Below are 23,567 nucleotides of genomic sequence, written 5' to 3'. Positions count from 1 at the left end.
CTTGAACAGACATATGGAGTCTTCCTAAATTTGGGTTTAATTGAAACATTCTCTCAATAAATTTAGTATGTGGTAATAAATTGTGGAGTACAAATAGAGCATTGAAAAATAGAGTAAAATAATACAACAATCCATACAACAATCTCAATGAAACAAACATAATACTGACTAGCAAAACAAAGAACAACCATGATTCGTTGATTAATTGATTAACTGACTGATACATAAATAGATTCTTTTTGTAAGCAAAATAGAGTACAAGCAGTACATATATATGATTGGTTTTCTTATATGATACACACAGGTCAGTACTTAGCTACTATGTTAGAAGCTAGCCTCTTGATTACCTGTGGGGTAAGCATGACTTTGGGGTGAGCAGGCTGGGAAGATCAGAGTATATGAAGGTTCATCTCCTGAGTATGTAGTGTTTCTTTAGAATGAGCTTATTGCTGTGATTATTCATCCAGCTATGTGATTAAGCCGTGTCACTATCTCTTTGGCTGATTATATAAAAGTATAAACTGTGAATTCATTACTGTAGAAAATTTTTAAATGCCTGAATGACTTCCTCCCATGGGCCAATAATCCCAACATCAATTCCACTGCTTTATGAAACGGAAACTCCTGCCTACTTTTTCAAAAGTATGCTTCATGTTTCACAGACACTCAAAAATTAACTTAAATTTATTTCTTTGGTTTTGTAATTTTAGTGGATGGTGAAATCACAATATTCCACAAAGAAATGGATTCTGTATATCATAAAATAGTAGAATGCAGTGCTCATTGGAATGGCTAGTTTCTGCAAATGGTGTCACACCAGTAATTCCAAGTTTCCAGGGTGAACTTTATGGTGGTAACAATTTCCATAAATGATTTTTGGGCTAAAGTATTACATTAGCATTATTACCCTTCAGTGTGTCACTACATGTTAAACAAAACTTTGGGCACGGATAACAATGATCATTGTTATCTGAATAGACATATCAAAAAATAAAACGTTATCTCACCACTGTACTATCCTTCTTAGCTTCCATTCTAAAATGATCCGTACAGAAGGGAAGTTCACACACATCTCGCCATTCCCGATGTCTCTCTGGGGCTCACATTATTTGCGAATTGCAGCATCCAGTTTCATCAATACGGGTCTCTGGGGATATCAGACTTTTCTGTGGCTGCTTCTACAGAATTCCAGGCACAAATTGCTCTTTATTATCAAAATATGCAAGATGCCATCATTGTCAAAGGAAAACAAATTTTGAAAAAATTTTGCATGGAAATTAATGTTTGAATTTTATAGGGTATACAACTAATTTTGTCCTTATCTATGCCAGAATTAGAAAATAAAAACAGCAAAATAATACAATGGGTAAGAGGCCAAACCATAAACTTCAATACACATTATCCTTGGTCTAAACTGCAATTAACTAGAACAGCATGAAAAATTAATAGTGAGTGAGATACATAAATATATTTTCTACCATTAGTAGACTACAACAACTTGAAGTCTTTCTGAAACTCAATTTTCTAACACAACTTTGCCTTAAATTTCCTTTGATAGTACTGTGAATAGTCCAGAGAAGCCCTGGGAAGAAGAAGATGTTCTACATACTTCTGTAGCTTGCCAGTCATCCCTGAACCCTCTCATGTCACAACCTGATATCCTCAGAAAATGGAATGTCCTCATCCAAATCAAGATCTTCCTGGTTGATCAGAACAACAGATCAGGAAAAGAAAAGGATTAAAAAAGAAGTTACGCCAAGTCATGTGCTGCTGATGTAGTGAGCATTATACATCCCTCATGGGGACATCTGGAATCCAAAGTCCTCCAAAATCCAAAGCTTTCTCGGTGCAGGCGTAACATTCCAAAATGGAAAATCGCATTCTAAGAAACACTTATGCATAAAACTATTAAAAATATAAATGAGATTACCATCAGGACATTCTTTCTTGGTATGTCCTCAATTTGGGGAAGGGAGCCTCCTAGGCAGATGGGAAAAAGCAAACACCATTCTTGGAAAAGGGCTTAAAAATATGCTGTCACACAAAAGAAATGGATGAAATACTAAGAAAAAAGCACCACTCATTTAAATTCTGGACCACTGAAAGTTCCAGAAAGAGTCTTTTTCATTTACTGAAGATTTTTAATCTTGCCTTTGTACACATTATTTTATGAACTAAACTTTCTGGAACACGGTACTTAATGTCATACCAGGTTTTTCAGTCTAGCATGAAGGGAAAAAAGAAGTGATAAAGGAAAGAGTGAAAAGGAGAAAATGTGTACATCACAAAAAAAATATCCAAGGCTAGAGTTCCTATTTTCCATCTCAATTTCTGCTTTGGAACCTGAATTTTATCTACAAGCTTAGCAATGTGAAGATTCTGAATGCTGAGGAAACCAACTTTGCAGGGGAAATTCCAACTCCAAAAGAAAACCTTAAAATGCATCAAGACCCTTCATCTTACCAAGTTTGTTTTTTGTTTTCCATGTGGATTCAAGAAAGGGCACAAAGCAAAGCATGCACAATTTTCCAACAGAAATAGTTTCCCGTTGCTGCCTTGAGTGGGTAGTTGTTGATCTTTCTTAACAAAAAGCTGTCATTGCTTTCTGACACAACAAAAGGTCCGTAGTTGATACCTTTCTCTGTCTTCCTTTCCATAGTGCTATTTAAGTTTCCCAGTTGGATGTGACAGCATTGGCAACTTGGGTAGATGTGCCAAGCTCAATGAGGTCACAGTAAAAGTATGTTAAATTTAAATTCTCATGCACATTAGTGTAGAATTAGGACTACAGGTCAATTTTGAAGACTCTTAGTTTTAATATATCATTTTTTCTAAAACACAATTTTCAAAGTCGAGCAGTTTAGTATCATATTGAATGCCCTTTAATATCAAGAAAAATTTAAAAGCATAATTAAATTGGAAAACCCAGATAAATCTGTCCTTTATTAATCCTTCATAAAACATGTAAAATCCTTCATAGGTACCAAAGAAAAATCAATTCGAAGAATTTAATAATATGAAGTTCAAAAGATACAAAGATATAAAGTAAAGTAAAAGGGTAAAAAAAACATAGGGATCCCTATTCATAAGTGGAATGCACTGAAATACAATCTTAACTCTTTCTTGATTAATCACATACTATTTATAGTCTTATCTTTGAAAACTGTATAAAAATATTCACTGTATTCCATATAGTGGGGGACAATCTCAGTAGGAGATATATTAATTCTATAAAGCTTCGGTGTTAAATGAAAATGTAGAAAGACAGTACCATGGCCGCAGTGCTGTCTGTGGTCCTGAACAGATACAATAGATTGTAAGAGAGAGTTATCGTCTACACCCATCACCACACATGACAACCTAAAATCTCAGTCCACATGGGAAAATATATGTGTACTTACTAAAATGACAAAGATACATACAATAGTACATTAAATCAATTCTGAAAGCTGCAAAAGGGAAATAATCATTCCATTTGTTCTGTACAATTACAGAATTTGTACCAGATGGTGGCAGCACTCACAGGATAACTCAGAATCCTAGCTTCTTGTGAATCTGAGAATAGGAGGATCATGGTAGTAGGCCAGAAAAGGCCATGGAAAGCATGACAGCGTGTGTGTGTGTGTGTGTGCGTGCGCGCGCGCGTACTTGTAGTTATGACAAAATATTCCAAATGTATTAAAAAATCTATTTCTACAACTTAATTTCTGTTACACAAATGTTGAAACAGAAAAGGGCATTTTTTTAAAATCCTGGTAAATACAATTAAGTTAATAGTTTGTACACTTATTTCAAGGTAACTTTTCTTATGATTTCATTTCCTGGTGAAAGGCTACTGCCTCTCCCATTCAAACAGCATTTTGGTAAGTAATGCACTATGTATAAAAGGTATGTGAAAATTACTAATAGATGCTGATGAAAAGGAGACGTGGGTTCACACAATCTCCATTAAGAAAGGAACGTTAGACGTCTGTCTGTGGTGTAAGAATAGATACAGACAAGGATAGCGCAGCTGGCTGTGCTCACTCTGTTTCGTAGCTCTCCCGACTCTCAAGCCTTTCTGCTTTCTCCCAACTTAAACCAGGAGAACCAGAGATTCACTAAGAACACACCACGTGCTTGACTGCTTTAAGAGCTTTGAGAAGAATACATGTGAATGTTAGTTCTCTCCCAGTGGGGAAATTTTTAACATTTCTATAACACAAGGCATAAGTGTGCAGTAGAGATGAGCACAAGGCAGTGTGAAAAATGCAGAGAGGTCATGGTGAGCATTCAGAGGGAAAACTCCCTGGGCCCAGGCAGCAAGGGAAGGCCTCCCGAAGGCATTCACACAACAGCCGCTTCTTGGAGGACTGGAGCAGGGGTATGACAGATGAAAGACAGAGTAAGATTATAGGTCATGTGTAGGGGTTGCAAAGCTTCTAGTATGACAGCTTGTTTGATCTTGATCTAATTGCTATAAAATCTTTCCATTAAGTATTTCTCTTTCTAAAAAGGGCTTAGAAATGAGGTCCTATGTGAGGATTTTAATAAACAGTGGAAATAGTAGAAGCCAGATTGTAAAAGACACTGGAAGAATTTTCTTATATCAAGGTAAAAAAAGTTACGTTATTAAGTAGTAAGATAATATTGAAGTCCTTAGGACAGGAAGCATTAGATCAAGTCTGCCTGTAAGCAAGGAGGAGAAATGAGAGTGGGATGAGCAGTTTAGATCCCATCACAGAAGGAAAGCAAGGGGAGAAGGGGAGGGAAAAAGAGAAGGGAGGGGAGGGGGAAAAGGTAGTAAATCCAGACAGAGGAGGGATGTTGCACAACAACAACAAATAGCCACTGAAACAAGCCACAACACGGATAAATCTCAAAAACATTGGGAGACACAGTCATAAAAAAGCACATAGCTGTTCATGGTTGCCACAGGTCAGAGCTTACAGATATAGCGACTGTGCAAAGGTTCAAGGAAATATATAACTGATGAAAGTATTCTATATCATGATTGTAGCTGTGATTATAGCCTACAGTGTTTTGGATAACTCAATGAGTTATAACGAAAACTTTGCGAACCTCCTTGTATGTAAATTATACTTTAACCTTAGCTTCAAAAATACACAAAGATAAACATACACAAACACACACAAATCCAACTCTATAACCTAATGACCTTCCTGAAGATCATTACTTGAAACTCAAAAGGAAGAGCACAGATGACCTTGTATTATATAGCATCTATATAGTGAATTTATCCCTATCTGCAGTGTCCAAAATTCTATTTAATTTCCAATAAAATAAAGTTCCCCAGTAACACTACCATTCCAAGTGTTCAACGACAGGTGCAAGTTCTACTTGATAGCATCACCTAAAATTTCTCACAAGCAAAGCATATTTTTTCAGATGAGTGGAAAAAGACATTAGCTATCCACTCTTTCCCGGCCTATCCTTCATGAGTGAAAGTAGCATCTGCTTAGGTGATGGAAATAAAGCCTTCAACATTTCAACACTTTCTACTGTTGCACAGAGAGGAGTGGATATTCTAGAGGGTTCCTCCTAAGAATGAAGGTTGTCAATCACCAGATTGTCTTACAGTCTAGTGGGACCCTGCAAATAAAGCGTGGGAGCCTTGAGCTGATTTGTGGTGGAGGGACGAAGGCCTGAGGACAGGCCTAGAGCAAGTCTGATGGATGCCTCCAGCAACATCTTCATCAGCCACTTCTGCATGGGTAAAAGACCAGTTCTCCTCCACTATGTTTCTTTTGCTTTTAAATATATATACTTCAGAAGCATGACATGCTCCATCAGATGGAGTCTGCCTTTGCTGATTCCCAATTTAATGAGTCTGTGGATATAATCCTATGAAAAAAACACACATTTCATTCATGCTTTCCACAGATAAAATATAAAATCAGGCCCCAGGCAATTAAATGTCTTTCTTCTAATAGTGACCCCTAAGGACAATTCAAGGAAACCTAATGTGCAATGAAGATCTGCATGCTAATGTCTACCTGTGCACAAGATCTGTTTTCTAAGTCTTTTGAAATATAAATTATCCAAACCCACAGTTTTCATAACTACATGTCAGAGTGGTCACAAAAATTGTTTATCAGCAGTACCACAGGGTTCTGCTCTAATGAGACGTGATTATGAATATGGAGAAATTCTGAGAAACAACAGTGTAACACTGGGAAATCTTTCACTTGTCTCTTATGAATCTCACTGCCAGTCCAGCATATCTGTGGAGGCCTAGGGCAGGCGGCAGTCCTCTGCGCCTTCCAGGGCTGCCCTCCAAGGACTGGCATTTCTCAAGAGGCGTTTATCGAGCTGTGGGGCGTGTTTTCCATTTTTATTGCTGGTCATGCTCTAATGTGCCTGCAGAGGAGATAGTGAAATTGAAATTGGACTGGTCCTATCTCTCCATGCCAGCTGAGAGCTGCCAGGCTGGAAAGCTGTACTGGGTAGCTCTCACTTTTGTGAAGCAAAGACCAAAGATTTAAGAGAATTCTAAGTTCTAGGGAAAGACAAACTCTACCACCTATTTGCATATGTGAGGAGAGTAAACTCCTAAGGGCACCACTGAAGGCCCTCTGCCAGACTACTTCCACAAAACTTACTCAGTCCCCCTACTTGCGTGAAATGCTATTTCCTCAACATCCCCATTTGAATTCCACAGCGTCTGCCCCAGTGCCATTCCACAGGTTCTACTCCTGACTTTTCCTCTCCAGAGCAACTCTGCTCAGTAAACGTTGCCAGGTAAATCTCCAGTTGCCTCAGGTCTAAGTAGTCCATCCAACATATTGCTAGAAACTGCCATAAAAGCAAGCATTCCCCAGTGAATGTATATTTGATTGTGAGCAGTCAGACTAGCAATGTGTCTTTCTCACACATTTTATTTTCAAATGTTCTCTGCTACATACTGTGATGCCTAGTATTCAGTGATAAATTCAGTAACAAAAGGAACAAAAAAAATCAAACAATGGACTCTAAAAATAGGGATGTATTCACCTCTGGAAGTTCTTACCCATCCTCAGGCATGTCTTGCCATTCCAGGCAAGGGAAGAGAAACAAGGAAGGCACATGTGAACAGTGGAGGGAGGGAGGGAGGGAGGGAGGGAGGGAGGGAGGGAGGGAGGGAGGGAGGGAGGGAGGGAGGGAGGATCCATGGCAGGCATGCTTTTCCATGAAAGCAATGAGAAAACGGTGGAGGAGGGGGAGAGGCAAGTTAACTTCCTCCAAATTCTGAAAAAGAGAAGCATGAAAATCCAACTAGTTTGTGTAAAAACAACGTGACGGATTTTGTGCTGCTAGAGAACGACAGCACCCTCTGGATCAAGTTTACCACATGGGACAATCCCGGAGAACCTCATTTTCCCATTGGTTACAGCAGGGGCAGGGGCAGGGTCTCAATGGCAAAATGGAAGAAGGTAGCTACAGAAGAATGAGGAAGTAGAACAACAAAATCATGAAGAAGTAAGAACAGGACAATAAATCTTTGGCATTACAATCTTATTGAAAACAGAAAGGAGACCCACCAATCAGAAAGCCATCCAATTAACACTATGTTATCAATGCCAGGCCAAGCTCTGTTATAAGGAAAAAGGCTAAAAATGACAAAGATGGCAGACACAGGATAAACTGCTATCTTCTCCATGGCATGTCCATGCCACAGCTCTCTCTCTCTAGTTAATACTTCTTTTCTAATAAACTTGGCTACCACCCCGGGTAACCAGCATTTCCAGGGCGGGGGCCAAGGCAATGGGTTGATGGGGCTGCTTGGAGCCAGAGCGTCGTGTGGTTTTCTAACAATTAGGAACATCTGCTGTCTGTGGGAACCTCACAAGAACATATGACACCCTCTAATTATGTGTGTTTTTAAAATACTGTGATCCCAAGACCCTTTACCATATGGAAATGACAGGCATTCTTTACCACAGGACAGCTAACTTTTATCAGTGAGTCCAACAGATACACAATCAACAAAAGAAACCATAGTGGATGATCTGCCAAAGTGGGGCATTTTTCTTTTATTTATAAAAGTTATACTGATCGCAGTATTTCACACACTGGGCAATGATCCATCTATTAAAGACACATTGACTATTTCAAAGGAAATGTCTTTGCTCTAGGAGCTTCTGGTATTCCTCTTATAACCATGGAGGATATTTTTTCTTTGTATCTTTTAATGAGTGAATTTAATTCATACATACTATTATATTTTTCACTAAGAACGTGACCTTTCTGTTACAAACACAAATGGGAGTTTCTCACTCAATATATTCTACTTTTTTCTGCGTATGAAGACTATTGATTTTTGAGTGTAAAGTTTATATTCCACAACCCTGAAGAATTATTTTATGGAGTTAGTTTTATTATTGCTTCCCTGGGGCTTTCCAGATATACAGTGCTATCTACTGTTGGCCCTGCTTTTACTATGCTCTGTTCCTGAGCCTCTTGCTGTTCTCCTGAGCTGTCTGGCTCTTACAATAGGCTTAACACAACAAGGACAGACACCTCATCTTGTGTCTTTACTCTCCCTCCAAAGAACTGAGGCATTTGTAAGTCATGATGTTAAGGAAATGCTCATCAGTGCCTGTTCTCTTGAAATACTGATCTTAGAATTCGTATTTTTCACATTCATACTTATCATTGATGTTGATCTACATTTAATTTTATTATATCCATGGGTATAAATTTTATCTTGACTCAGGAGATGAATCATTCCTGCTTATTTTATAACTCTGAAACTACTTTTTTTTTAGCTTTGGGACAATCCAGTTCTTTGTTTCTCCCTCTTTAGAGTACCCTGGTTGCCCCTCTCTGACAAATGTGTATGCTTTCTAAGCAAGCATTACAATCCTGGAGTCTCCAAAGAAAGGAACCATTCTTCAGAACGCCATTCATGTTTCTTTGTCTAAGTAAGGAATTTCTCCTTTGAGTTGTATGGATTTTGTTGTAGTAAAGTACATTTAACATAAAATTTACCACTTTAAGCATTTCAAGTGAGCAATTTAATAGCATTACTTATATTCAGAATGCTGTGTCAGCAACCATTTCCCTCATCCTGAGTAACAATCCTTACTCATCCCTTCCCCGTCCATTCCCTCCTCGCCTGCTCATTCTAGTCTACTTTCTGTGTCTGTGAATTTGGCTACTCTATGTAGTCATCTCACATCAGTTCACGTAAGGAGTTCTACAGTATTTTTCCTGTCTAGCTTATTTCCCTTAGCATGTCCTCAGCATTCATCCATAACATACAGAATATGCCAGAAAAACATTCCTGTTTCAACACTGAAAAGTATTCATATATATATATATATATATATATATATATATATATATATATATATATACATATACATATACACATACATATACATTCTACATTTGGTTTAATCCAGTCAACCACCGATAGATCTTGGATATTGAAAGGTATCTGGATGGATAGCTTCTACCCTACGACTATTGGAAATAATGTTGCTGTTATCCTGAGAATACAGAAGTCTCTTCAAGTTCCTGTTTTTAATTCTTTTGGGTATATGTACAGATGTGAAGTTCCTGGATCTTGTGGTAATCGTATGTTTAACTTTTCCTCATATTTTTATTAGTATCAATTAGTTGTACAGCAAGTTTTTAACAGTATTGAGGTTTCAACTCAAGGCTTTGCACTTATTAGTTTCCCTACCAGCCCTATTTTCATGTACTTTATTAATTAATTTAAAAATATGAGGCTCCAGTGAACGTATTATTTTCCTGACTTCTTTCTCATCTACACAGCAAGCTTTGTTTCAACATATATGTTCTTGGATTCAACTCACCCCCCCCATCACTCTCCCTCATTCTCCCTCCACATTTCCCAGCCCAGTTTCAACAGCTTCATGATTCCATTTTCACCAAACACTTAGGGTATTTTGACTACATTCACTATCTAGTCTTTTGATGCTTTGGTAGAATTCTCATAATAGCATTTGGAACTTGTAATTTTTAGCAGATAATAGCTGATAATTATTTCTATGTTTGCTATAGTACGATGAATTTGTATACATTTATTTTTCAATGAGATCAACTTGTGTGAAATTTTTTTCTATGGGAAAAAATTTATTTTCCTAAGGAATTTTCTAGAGCTAGGAAAATGACATGTTGTATTATGTCAAATTTCCTTTTTATCAATGGGTTACATGTTTTCTTTTCTTCCCAATACTAGAGTTTGAACTCAGGGTCTTGCATGTGCTTGGCAAGCAATCTACCACTTAAGCCATGACATGGATTTTCTCCAAATTTTCTTGATGGAATTGGCCAGTAAACTTTTTAAATATCCTCAAAGAATAAAAATTTTTACTTATTAGCCTGATCTAGTATTTCTCTATGCATCACTAGTTTTTATTATCATTTTCTTAAATCATTATTTCTTTTACCACTATTATTTTTTATCTTACTATTTTTAGTAGCTTAAGTTGGAAAATCAATTCATTTCTATACTTGTTTTTATTTATATTTCCATTTAGTGCTATCTAATCCTTGCTTAGAATTTATCACATTGCTCATAATATGAAATTCTCATTAAGTTTTCAAGAAATTCAAAATTTTTGTTTCAGTTTTTCCTTTTCTTCCAACAGTTGTTTAATAGAGCATTTTAAAATCCCAAAGATAAAATCTGACAAGTGGTTTTGTTTTTAACAATCTTCTTTTGTTTAATTTTTAGAGTTTTACATTTTGATCAGGGTTTTCTTTATGTACTACTTACTACATAATACCAACTCTTTCAGACTTATGCAACAAGTTAGTTAAGAATTCCCCGGGGTAGAATTACTAATTTTCCAAATTACCATTCTATAGAAGAAAACGTCAGGTATCAGCGGCAGACATTCCATCAGACTGTAGCACATATTGCTTCCTTTGACTGTGAAACTACTCATTTGAGTGGCATTCCTTCACCCCAGTCACAGTGCAGATGACAGCACAAGACAGCAACAGAGACTCGTGATCAGCTGTGTGTCTGGAGGCAGTGTGTCTTTTGTTCTCTCCCAACACTGCCACTGGCTGCTTCTCTGGCCTTAACAACCTCAACTATACTGTCTTCTTTGGTTTCATCAGTTATTAAGTGAAGAATGTCACCTTAATGGAATAAGTAATGAGGGTGTCTTGCATGTTGCCTGAAACAAAACATGTTTTGGATACGAAATACTGCCTATGGCCAAAATTGATAATGATCCTGTGATTCTTCATTCTCCTTTCACATTCTTATACAGCTATATGGGATCTGCTTGCTAAATTCTTACACATGAGTGCTGAGGAGTAGGTAAGCAGAGGCAATGTCAGAATTGTAGGTGACACATCTGACACTGTTCACCAATGAAGAAAATGAAGGTAAGTCACAGGAGACAAAAGACCAAAGCCAGGCCAGGCCTCCCGACCCCCCCAATCCTGCCTCCAATCCTGCGCTAGTCACATCATTCACCTTAAAACCTGAAATATCTCCCCACGATTTTATATTTTTAAATCTTGTACTCTCCAATAATCCAGTTTGCTGTATCAAATTCATGCAGGAAAATGCCCATAAATGCTTACATAGTACTCAGGTGAACATGTACAAAATTAAGTATCCTTCTATCTCAGCAACAGGAATTTCCATAATGAGCTTCAGAGAGGTCTGCACATCTCCCTTAGCATTTAAGGCTGAATAGATCAACTCAACTGCTGCTGTCCAGCTCCTGCATTACATCGCAACAGTGGCAGTATTCTGAAGAAATCACAGACAGATGATTCCAGAGATTTCCAGCCACATCATGTCACACAGGAAGAGAGGTAGCAATATAATGAGTGTGGCTTAAGCCTACTCACAAAAACATTCTACATTTTCCTGCCATTCTTCTTCCTATTTTAGAATCATGTGCATTTCCTCTCTCTATTCAAAATAGATTCATTACAAATGGAAAACTAGTGGGCAACAGATAAGGTTTGGGTAATTATATGAGTGCTCGAAAGGAAGATTATAAGCTATAATTTAAAACAATCACTGAATGAGATTTTTTTTAATTCATAGAGGGGAGAAAAAATGCTCTGTATTTTTTCTAGCAAAATCATTTTCAGTCTCCACTGGCTGTAATCCCAGACAGCAGGGTTTTTCTCTGTTAGAAATATATCTTATTACCACATGCAATTATATTTGGCAAAGAGTTAAGTCATGTATAAACCTAAAACTCACAGGTTGTATGTTATAATAGTGTAATCTGCAATAGTGTAAGAGAACGTTGTGGGGAATCTGTGATTTTTTTTGGCAGAAATAGATCCCAGTGTTGTCTCACTCAACCTTAGGATGCACCCAACCTTATTCATTTTATACTAGTACCTCCTTTCCACCCTCTGCTACAACTTTTCCTCCTCAATTCTGGAGACTGAAGAGCATTTAACTGAAGCTCTGGGGAACTGACTTACACTAAACTAACTTCACAGAGATCAGTCCAGCAGATTGTGATGCAGAATGTCAAAATATTTTTTATAATGGCAAGAAAATAGACAATTTTCCAATGACCCACACACCCACAGAAAATCCTGCTTGAGAAGCTGATTTAGGAGACAAGAGAGGGAACACTGATGAGAAAGCACACGTGATAATCAGCAAGGGTTCTGCATGTGAAGACAGTAAACACACTGAGATGCACACCTGTAAGGGGGATCTTTTGCATACCTATAAAAGTAAGGCTGTCGGGCTAGGAAGGGGGCTCAGTGGTAGAGTGCTTGCCTTGCAGGCATGAGGCCCTGGGTCAATTCCTCAGCACCACATAAGAAGAAAAAACCAGAAGAGGCACTCTGACTCAAGTGATAGAGTGCTAGCCTTGAGCTAAAGAGGTGAGGGACATTGACCAGGCCCAGAGTTCAGGCCCCACAACCGCAAAAGAAAAAAAAAAAAAAAAAAAGGAAAGAAAAGAAAAAAGAAAAAAAAAGAAAAAGGAAAATTCTAAGAAACATTGATACTAAAAGCCCACTGTTGAACAGGCACAGAACTATCTGAAATAACTCTTGAAAAATAACTGATGGATAATGTCTAAATATCAAACCAAAAGAGGCTCCTTAGTAAATATCATGGACTCCCAGTAAAGATTAAACTAAAACAAAAAACAAAGTGTTGTCTCTTTATTTTCCCTCTTTTTCTAATATCTATGACTTCAAAGCAATGCAGAGTATTGTATGTTGAAACATTGAACAAAATTGCAATACTGTTTTCCCTTATGTTTGGGTAGTCCCTGGTGTCTTACTACAATGCAACCAGAAGAACCCTTGGAAGTAAAATAAAAAGTCATGTGTATAATAAAAATCAAAACTATTGCTTGGAAAATACAACAAATGCCCCAAAACATAATTTTCCAAATAACTTCTCATTTCCTCGCTGATTTAACATTAATTCCACTCACATACTTGTGTAGATCTTCATTGGTATGCATTGTTTTGCACATTACATGACATCCTTAAGAGTATGCTCTTAGCTAAAATAAGATGGAGATGAGATTGCTAATGGCTGACAATGTACTGCTTCAAGTCCTGCTGGATCTACTCAGTGTTGGTTTGTTGGACTTCTTTAGGGAACATGGGGGCCACTGGAGTATTTTAAAAGATAATATGTAATAACTCACTGGTTTCTGTATGTTAAACCCAATCCTTAGCACTTTGTAGACATTACTTACTTATCTTTCTAACAGTACAGAAGTGTGGCTCAATGCTGTGACAGTGAAAATGATACAGATTCTGACTGACTAACAGATACACAGGAGTACATATAAGTGACTGATAGATAAATAGATAGATACCTACTTTCAGATGAATAAGCCCACATACAGAGAGACTGAGTAACTTGCTCAGAACGACATAGGAAGGGAAAGCAGAATTCTGTCCTGGGAAATGTGTCACAGGGCTACAGTTCTTATTTCTGTAGACATCCAGAAAGATTAGCTAATGATATGATAGGAAACAACAAATTCAGGATTTAATAGTTGACAACTGCTATCCAGTATCATGTGTCCATCACATGTCCATCATATCTCATATGCTTGCTCTTGCTGAAGGAGAACAAGATTTCTGGGGGGAAGTAGCTAATGTTGCCATACAGGTAGTATAATAACACTTGGCAAAGGTCCTGTTTTTTGTTCATTTGCCATGGTTCTTCATATTCTCCCCTGTACCCTACTAGGCAGGAAATTCAGAGTGGAAACAAACAGCACCCAGGGAATTCATCACAGATGAGTACATAAAACACTCAAACCTAGAAGATCTTTGGAAAGCAGCACAGAACAAAACAACCTGTCAGTACACACTAGAATATACAATCTTGTCTAAAACCAGCTACCAACACCATGTATCAAATAAATTTTCAGTTACCAAATGAGTATTACATATGTACCTATGCAAAGTTCAAGGACCTTCTTCAAGGACTCAGACACACAACACCTATTGTTTGGGGCAGGAGCAGCTGGACGTAGAGGAAATATTAAGTGAACCTGAAAGAGACAGTCCTGCTGATCAAGCCACCAAATCACTAAGAATACATACTGATGATAAAGGGACATTCTTCCAAGTCCAGACCATCTGATTTTATTAATGATTAGAGCTAAAGTGAGAGACAAGTAATAACAACAGTAATAGTGGGCCCCTCAATGTACCTCACTTTTATCATAAAGATTGTCCAGACCCCCCAAAAAAATCAACAATGAAACATCAGAGCTGAACTACTTCACAAGCTGAAGATGACATTTAGAGAATGTTTCATTCAATAGCTACAGCACAAGTGTTCCTTTCATCCACATGTATAACCTTCTCTAGAACAGACCATATTTCAGACCAAAAAACAAATCTTCCAGAAAATTGAGATCATATCCTATATCTCAGCTGAGTACAATTAAATAAAACATAACCAACAGTAAAAGAAACTTTAAAAATGAAAGAACACATGAAGGACAGATAACCTTTTGAATTAACATACTGTATCATTGAAGAAATTAAGAAAAATGTAAATTTTCTGAGAAAGAATGGAAACTGAAAAACTATATCAAAACATAGAATATTTTAAAAGCTGTAAATAAAGGGTTAAGTACATAGCATAAGTGTATAGGGACAAGTATTTTTATAAGAAAAAAAAGATTAAAATAATCAACTTACTGGTACTTCTTAAGGACCTAGAAAGCCAGAACAAATCAAAACCAAAATCAGTAGACGATAAAACAAAGAACATAAAAGTGAACAAAACAGAACATTAAAATAACACAAAAGCTCAAATGAAAAAGCTGTTTTTATAAAGGTAAAAAGAAAATTTAAGAGAAAATACCTAAAATAAGTAAAATCAGAGATAAAAAAAGTTATCAGAACTTAAAACACAGAATTTATAAAGGAAGGATCTTTAAGAATAATTATGACAACTATTTGCTAGCAATTCAGAAAATCTACAAGAAATACATTAAATAGAAGGAATACATTAAATTATGGATGAATAGTGCCTAACAAAATTAAACCATGAGGACACAGAACACTTGAACAGGCCAATTACAAGTAATGAGATTGAAGTAGTTACTAGTTTTCCAAGAAAGAAAAACTAAGACAGGAAAGCTTCACTTAAAAATCTTACCAGATCATTAAAAATAAATAATGCCATTTTTCCTCCAATTATTCCAAGGAATTGAAAAGGAGATCAACCAAACCAGCCTCATCCTTTGAGGTGGACATTACTCTAATACTAAAACAAGTCAAGGACACAGCCAAAAAATAGAAAGCTGTAGACCAGTGTTCCTGATAACTACGGATGCAAACATTCTCAACAAAATATTGGAAAATAGAGTACAACATCACGTCAAAAACATCATTCACCTCATCAATTGGGATTTATCTCCTAATACAAGTAAAGTCCAAACATGAATCTATTATTAGAATGCATCACATTATCAGAACAAAAAAGGGGGAAAATCACATGATCATTTTAATAGGTTCAAGAAAAGAATTCAATATAATTCAACATCCCTCCATGATAAAAAAAAATCCCTGAACAAATACTGGAAAGCATTTCTTCAATTGAGAGCAAGGCTAGAATTTGTATTGTCATCGTTCTTACTCAATATTGAACTAGAACTAAGCTTGATAAAGAGATAAAACCCATACAAACAGTGAAGGAGCTAAACTATGCTCACATGATCTGATCCTATTTATAGAAAAAAAAGTAAAGATTTCACCAACACACAGTTATAACCGGTAAAAAGATGATACATGATACAAAAATCAACATTAGAAATTACTAGCTTAAGCTAGGTTCAGTTACTCACATTTGTAGTCTTAGCTTTAGTAGAGATAGAATCAGGATGGCACCAGTTGGAGGTAAGCCTGAGTAAAAAAAAAAAAAAAGCAAGTTAGGGAAATGCATTCTCAACAAAACAAGCTGGGAGTGTACTAGAAGGAGTGTTGTCCAGGGCTGATTCTGGCAAAAATGCTTGGCATCATTTGAAAAATAACTACATACATATGAGTCTGGGGATATAGCTCAAGTTGTAGAATGCCAGCCTAGCAAACACTAGGTCACAAGTTCAAAACAACCAAGAAAACGAAAATAATAATTGGCTTTGTACACCAAGAAGGAATTTTCTGGAAAAGAAATCAAGTTATCCTATTTACAACTGCTAAAAAGAAAATAAAACCTAGGAATAAACTTAACCCAGGACATAGATGATCTCTATATTGAAAATTACAAAATGCATATCAAAGAAACTGCAAAGAGAATATGCATGCATGTGTGCACACACACACCCAGACACACACACACACACACACACACACACACACACAAACACACACACAACTAGCAGGACTTCCTGCATTTATAGATAAAAAAATGAATGTTAAAATACCAATGTTAGTCAAAGTAAATCACAGATTCAATTCAGACCCCACAAAATTACAAGGACATTCTCTTCATTTTTCACAGAACTAAAAAAAAAAATTACAAATTTCACAGAAAAACAGAAAAGACTGCAAACAACCAAAGAATGAGTAAAAAGGAGGCACAAGAAAACCATAGTAACCAAAATGGCTTGGTATTGGTATAAAAAGTGGCACATAGACCAATGGAACAGAGTAGATTCCAAATACATCCTTGCATATATAGCCAACTGATCCTTGGCAAAAGCACTAAGAACACACACCTTAAACAAAGGACAAGCTGGGTGCTAGCAGCTTATGCCTGTAATGCTAGCTACTAAGGAGGCTAACATCTGAGGATGGCAGTTTGAAACCAGCTCAGGCAGAAAAGTCCGAAAGACTCTTGTCTCCAATAAACTACTCAGATTAAGCCAGAAGTGGCATTGTGGCTCAAGTGTTAGAGCTCTAACCTTGAACAAAAAGAAGCCCAAGCCCTGAGTTTAAGCCCCAGGGCCAGCAAAAAAGAAAGAAAGAAAGAAAGAAAGCAAGGAAGGAAGGAAGAAAGAAAAGAGAGAAAAGAAAGAGAGAAAGAGAGAGAGGGAGGGAGGGAGGGAGGGAGGGAGGGAAGGAAGGAAGGAAGGGAAAAGAAGAGGAGGGGAGGGAAGTAAAAGGAGGGAGGGAAAGGATAGGGAGGGAAGCTAAGAAAAAAGGAAATGAAGAACAGCCTCTTCAACAAATGGGTCTGTGAATACTGAAGATCCACATCCAGAAAACTGTAACTTGACTCCCATCTCAACACACACACACACACACACACACACACACACACACACACACACACACACACACACACACACACACACACACACACACACACACACACACACACACACACACACACCTTAACTCAAAATGGATCAGAGGCTTAAATTAAGACCAGACTCCCATCTCAACACACACACACACACACACACACACACACACACACACACACACACACACACACACACACACACACACACACACACACACACACACACACACACACACCTTAACTCAAAATGGATCAGAGGCTTAAATTAAGACCAGAAACTAAAAATACTAAGAAACATAGGAGAAATATTTCAGAGCATGCATATAATCAATGAATTTTTAGGTATGACCCCAAAGCACAGGAAACAAAAGCAAAAATTGAAAAATGGGCTCTTATCAAACTAAAATGCTACACAACAAAAGAAACAAAAGAGAGAGCTTACAAATATTTACCTATCATTTCTCAATATTTACCAGATATTCATCTGACAATTCAGATGAATATATATATATTTAGAATATGTAAGAAACTCAAGGAAACAAACAAGAAGCTAAAAACTCAACTTTTTTTAGTAAGCAACTGATCTTAATAGACCCTTTTCCAAACTAGAAATACAAATTATCAGCAACTCCATGAAAAAGGACCAACATCACAAGCCATTGTGGAAAAGTAGATCAATGATACAAGGAGAGGGAAAACTGCCAGGTAAAATGAGAATTATTTTTAAAAGTGAGAAGTGTAGGAAAAAGGATTCAAACACAGTTTGCTTGCATCTAAGTTAGTGCAGTTATCAGGGACAAAATAACAGAGCTTCTTCACAAAACTAAAAGTGGATCTATTATGCAACCCAGCTACCCCCACCTCTAGGTATGAACATGATAAAAAGGACAGGAAATCCACATCTGAAAGAGATACCTGGACCCCCACATTCATTGCAGCAATATTCAAAATTAGCTAAAGGAGGGAGTTCTGTTGCTCAGTCATGCGGTTCACAATAACTGACTCTATATGTTTCATGAAGATCTAAAAGAACTCAAAGGCCCAAACATAAATCAATTGTAAGGGGGGCGGTGTTAACTACTCCGATTGGATTCTGCATACTGATTCTTTGTTGAAATTTCACACTGAACCTCATTATATGTACAACCATTGCATGTTGATTTAAAAATAACAAAATAAAATAAGTAGAGCCTGGACAAGATGAGACAATTTCTTTCTGTCAGGAGCAGTGGCCGTGAGGCATACTGACATCTGAAACATCTGCTTCACAAACACCTCCTTTTCCTGGAGCTCTTAGGTAAAGAGCTCCTCCTTGCAATCCCTGCGCTCTGTTCAGAGTGGACCATTGGCACAGTTGTATTCAGACAACCAAACTCTGGAAGACGGCAGTGCCCAAATCCCAGGGCTTTGTAGACAAAACAATAACTACTCGGGCTAGATCTAACATCCTCAGCTAAAACCTCTACTACTTAAGGACTTAAACAGGCAGCAGCCACTGGCACATGTAAGCGGCTTTGTAATTCTGTAAACTGGGCCAAGTGCTGTCATCTCTGCTTCTGGAATCCAAATTCCTCAGGTTTAGGGTCCTAATTAGCTGGAGTTAATAACATTTACACAGATCTCTGCCACTGCCTAAGCCTCTTACAGCCTGAGGAAGGAACATAATCTCACATAATCGCTCATCTTATCCTGCAATGGGCCTCCATCTCCATCTCATTAGATACAATTGCCCAGGACTGTCACAGCAGAAGGCAGAGGGCTGCTGCGGGCCAGGATCCAGCCTGGGCCTGAATGATGGCACTGCTGATGGCGTAGCCTACAGAAGACACTCAGATTCTCTGGGGCCTCACCCATGCATCCAGTGCCATGCGTGTGAACACTCCAGCAACACCACCTGCAAACCTGCTCAACCCACAGGCTCTGCTTGCCACTTATGCACCCAGTGTGTGGGATGGGAGGGTCAGTCATGTGACACCAAGAATGCAGGCCAGACACCCAAGAGTATAGGTCAGGGGTGGCCAGCGACCTGCACTCCCATGGCGGCCCTACCTCACCACGTGGTCCTGGCTTCCAGCTTGGAGGAAGATGTCCACAGCTGGCCATCCTGCTCCACCTTCAGCTCTGCAGCCTCTGAGGACATAGCTCCCACCTCTGAGCATTGCTATAAGGTAGCTTCAGCATTCATGTGTATCTCAATGAAAGCTCATTCGAGCCTTTCTTAGATTTATTTAATGAGTCCAAAAGAAGCAGATGTGTTTCATTTCCAGATAGACTCCTGTTTCATTTCCAGATAGACTCCTATATCAAATATTACAGGGCAGGCCTGAGCCTGAAGTCCACATTAGCCCACGCTGCTTAGATGACCCTCTCACTGCCCACAGGGGCAGAAGCACAGGCCTGAAGTGGGGTCTGTTCTGTACCAAGCACACACACAGGTGCAAACACACTCATGTGCATATGTATACGCACACGTTTACAGTTTGCTGGACAGCCTCATGAAGATGGCCCCTGGCGAGGAACTGAGGCCTCCTGCCAGCGTCTGTACCAGAGCTGCCTTTCCAGCCGCATCAGGTCTTCAGAAGACTCAAGTCCTGTCCAGAGGCCTGACTGTTCACAAGTAATGGAGCCCCAAGCACAGTTGACCACTGAAAATTACCTCACATGAGAAATGTCCAGTCTTCAGCTGCTGAGCCTCAGAGTAACTGCTATGTAGCAAGAGATGCCCTATACACCAGGCAGCCAGAAAGGGTACAAAATACCACTCCTGCCCTATGCCACAGGCACCAGCCCAGCATGGCCTTAACCCCTTCAATGCCTCCACTCATTCTTCCCTGCTGAACAAGAGTTTGGGGTTGAAGCATTTGAAGATACTTAAAAGAATGTATACACATATATAAAAATATCACAATAAAGCCCACTATTTTGTACAAGTATCATATGCTAATAAAATACTTAAAAAGACAAGCAATATTAAAACTTTGTATTCTATGGGTGACTGTAGCTACCATATAAAGTATTGAGTTACTATCTTAAATGTTCTCTATAATTCATATACTGCTAGGCATAGAATTCTTTGCTCTCAAAACAAAATTTGAATAGGTCTTAATTGCACACATCAGAACAAAATCAAGATTCTGCCATTAAAAACCAAATCCTGTTCTGTAAGATTTTGTAAACAGATATCGACCTAGGCGAAACTAGTGGAGACTTCTAGCCCTCCCCCTGGGCTTGTTCCTCTCAGGCAGAAGATGCGGGAGGGGACTCATCCACCGGCCGTCATCTCTCCCACGTCACCACGGTCCATTTGGATACTTGATACTTTTCCCATGGAACTAAATTGACAGAGCAAGAGATCTGAGGACTGAGGATTAACTTGGGTCAAAACTAACTATTGAGTGAAGAAATAACTTCCATTTCCCCCCCCCAACCCTCCCCCACTTTTTATTTTGGTCTATAGTGGGGCTTGAACTCTGGGCCTGGACCCTGTCCCTGAGCTCTTCAGCTCAAGGAGAGCACTCTACCACTTGAGCCACAGCACCACTTCTGGTTTTCTGAGTGGTTTATTGGAGATAAGAATCTCACAGGCTTTCTTTCTGGGGATGGCCTCCTGAGTAGCTAGGATTACATGTCTGAGCCACTGGAACCTGGCTCCATTCTCCCTCTTTAAGATATTAAAGAAAGTAAACTCTAACCAGCGTGCTTACAACCAACCCACCTGGTACCATCAGATGAAATGAGGCTGCATGGAAAGTCAGTCTCACCTGACCTGGGGAGGCTGTGATTGCATCAGTGCCAACCAGGGCGGTGTCTACTTCGCTCTCCCTCCTGTGCCATCCCAACAAATGAATTGTAAAATCTACCTACTCCAGTATGGCTCAAAACCTAGCCTTCCTGGATAGCTTAAGATTTTCATTCTGTCACAGAAAATAGATGAGATCAATGATAAGCACCATTTTTCACAAAAAAAAAACCTAAGTTTTTTATAACTACAAATCCTTGTGAATTAAGTACTGATGTTCATAGATATGATTTTGCCACTTATAACAAGACTATATAAAACCTAAGATACCAAAAGGCAGCACAGAGATGTTGCTTTTATGAAGCTTAATTTAGTGAGTACAGAAATAGTGGGAACCTTTTAGTTTTATGAATACACTAGAAACCAGTTTATATATTATGAATACACTAGAAACTAGTTTATATATTATATGTATGCACAGTGTTTACATGGGACAGAAGAAGAGAGGGAGAGAAATAGAGAGAGAGAGAGAGAGTGAACACAGGGTTGTCTTCTCTAAGTGGCACAACAGTCATTAGAACCAGCTCCTAAACCCCACTTCTCATACAGCAGAAGGATGGAGGTGATAGGTGTTTGAGATGCAATAATCATTTTCAAAGTATCTATGGAGTATCAATTTAGAAAACTCATTCTAAGAAGTAACTTTCATGATGAAAGGAAAGAAAATGCATTTTTCTGCCTATTCTGATAATATCTGAATATTTAACACAATGTACAGAAAGTAAAGCACTGTATTTGGTTTTCTAGATCACCTAGAAAAGAACTTGGTGTTGCCCCTCTGTGGAGAGTGGACCCATCTGTTTCTTACGCACATGGCAGCTCCCAGCACCTTGTGCAGAATCTTGTACACAGCAGGTGCAGAACATGAGTGCTTGATGAGTAGATGTGGTTATAATCAACAGAGGGATGAGAAGCTTTTCCTGATCCATTCCTAGCCTGTTGCTTTCTAGACAATCATCTATGACAATCGTTTGCATGACTGAACAAGTTGGTCCCACAAAATGAGAAACACCCTCCCTCAGAAATAGGACACAGCTATCATGCCCCCTCCCCCCTAGAGAGGGGGCTTGTTTTCCTTCCTTTGTACATCTGATCCTCCTGACACTGCAAATAACAAGATGCCCTTTCCACCAGGCTACACTCAAGACCCAACACTGTGCACATAGATCACTAGCGTTATTCAAGTGCTGCCCCACAGATGCAGAACATACAAAATGTGACCTGGAAGTTAGCAGTATCAGCTTCACTCTAGCCAGTTAAATGCATTTAACCTTCATAAGATAAAAACAACAATATGTATGTCTGGGCCCCTTTATAGTCTATAGTGACTCCTAATGTGCTCTCTGAAAATTCTGCCTTTTATTATTAGCAGTGTCTATGCTATGTTAGCTCCTTCCTGCATATGAACTCTTTAAAGCAATAAACTTGGGACTATTCAGATTCACAAAACAAGTGTTCCGGACATAGCCCCAAGTCTGTAGCTCACAACCTGCTATCCTAACCTTCTTTGTTTGAAACTGGGTAGCCCCCTTATCCTTGCAGAGTTGCAAATTTAAATAAACCATGGAGGGTTTCTTCATATTTTAGGACTTGCCATGCCCTCAAGTAGTTTCAACCATAGTCTACAAACTTGAATTACCAATCTCTGCTCCACATCTGAAGCCCACTGAGTTGCTGAATTGCTGAGTTACTGGGTTACATTGATGGTGGAAGTGGCATACCAGAGGATAATGCACTAATGCATACAGTAGAGTTCCAGGAGTTATGTGCTTATGACATGATAGGAAAAACACAAAAATAATATTTCAGAGACAGAATTGGAAATTGGTAGAAAAAGATATGTAGGTATTTTCACCATATAAATGATCATGTTTCTTTGTACCAAATGTCAACTCGTTTTGTTATGCTAGTAAACTAACCACCATCCTCAATTTTCTTAGCACAGGCTTAATGTCTTTTTCCCTTAAAATATGTATGGTTCTAAGAGGGCCTTTTGGATCCATCTGGCATACAATCAATGAATCCAGATCCATCTGGAAGTCAATCAGTTGAATCCATGATCTATCTCTTATCTTTTTA

Source organism: Dipodomys spectabilis, unplaced genomic scaffold (assembly GCF_019054845.1).
Source record: "Dipodomys spectabilis isolate Male_0828 unplaced genomic scaffold, ASM1905484v1 ptg000126l, whole genome shotgun sequence".
Classification (NCBI taxonomy): Eukaryota; Metazoa; Chordata; class Mammalia; order Rodentia; family Heteromyidae; genus Dipodomys; species Dipodomys spectabilis.
Note: the sequence above shows the minus strand (reverse complement) of the source record.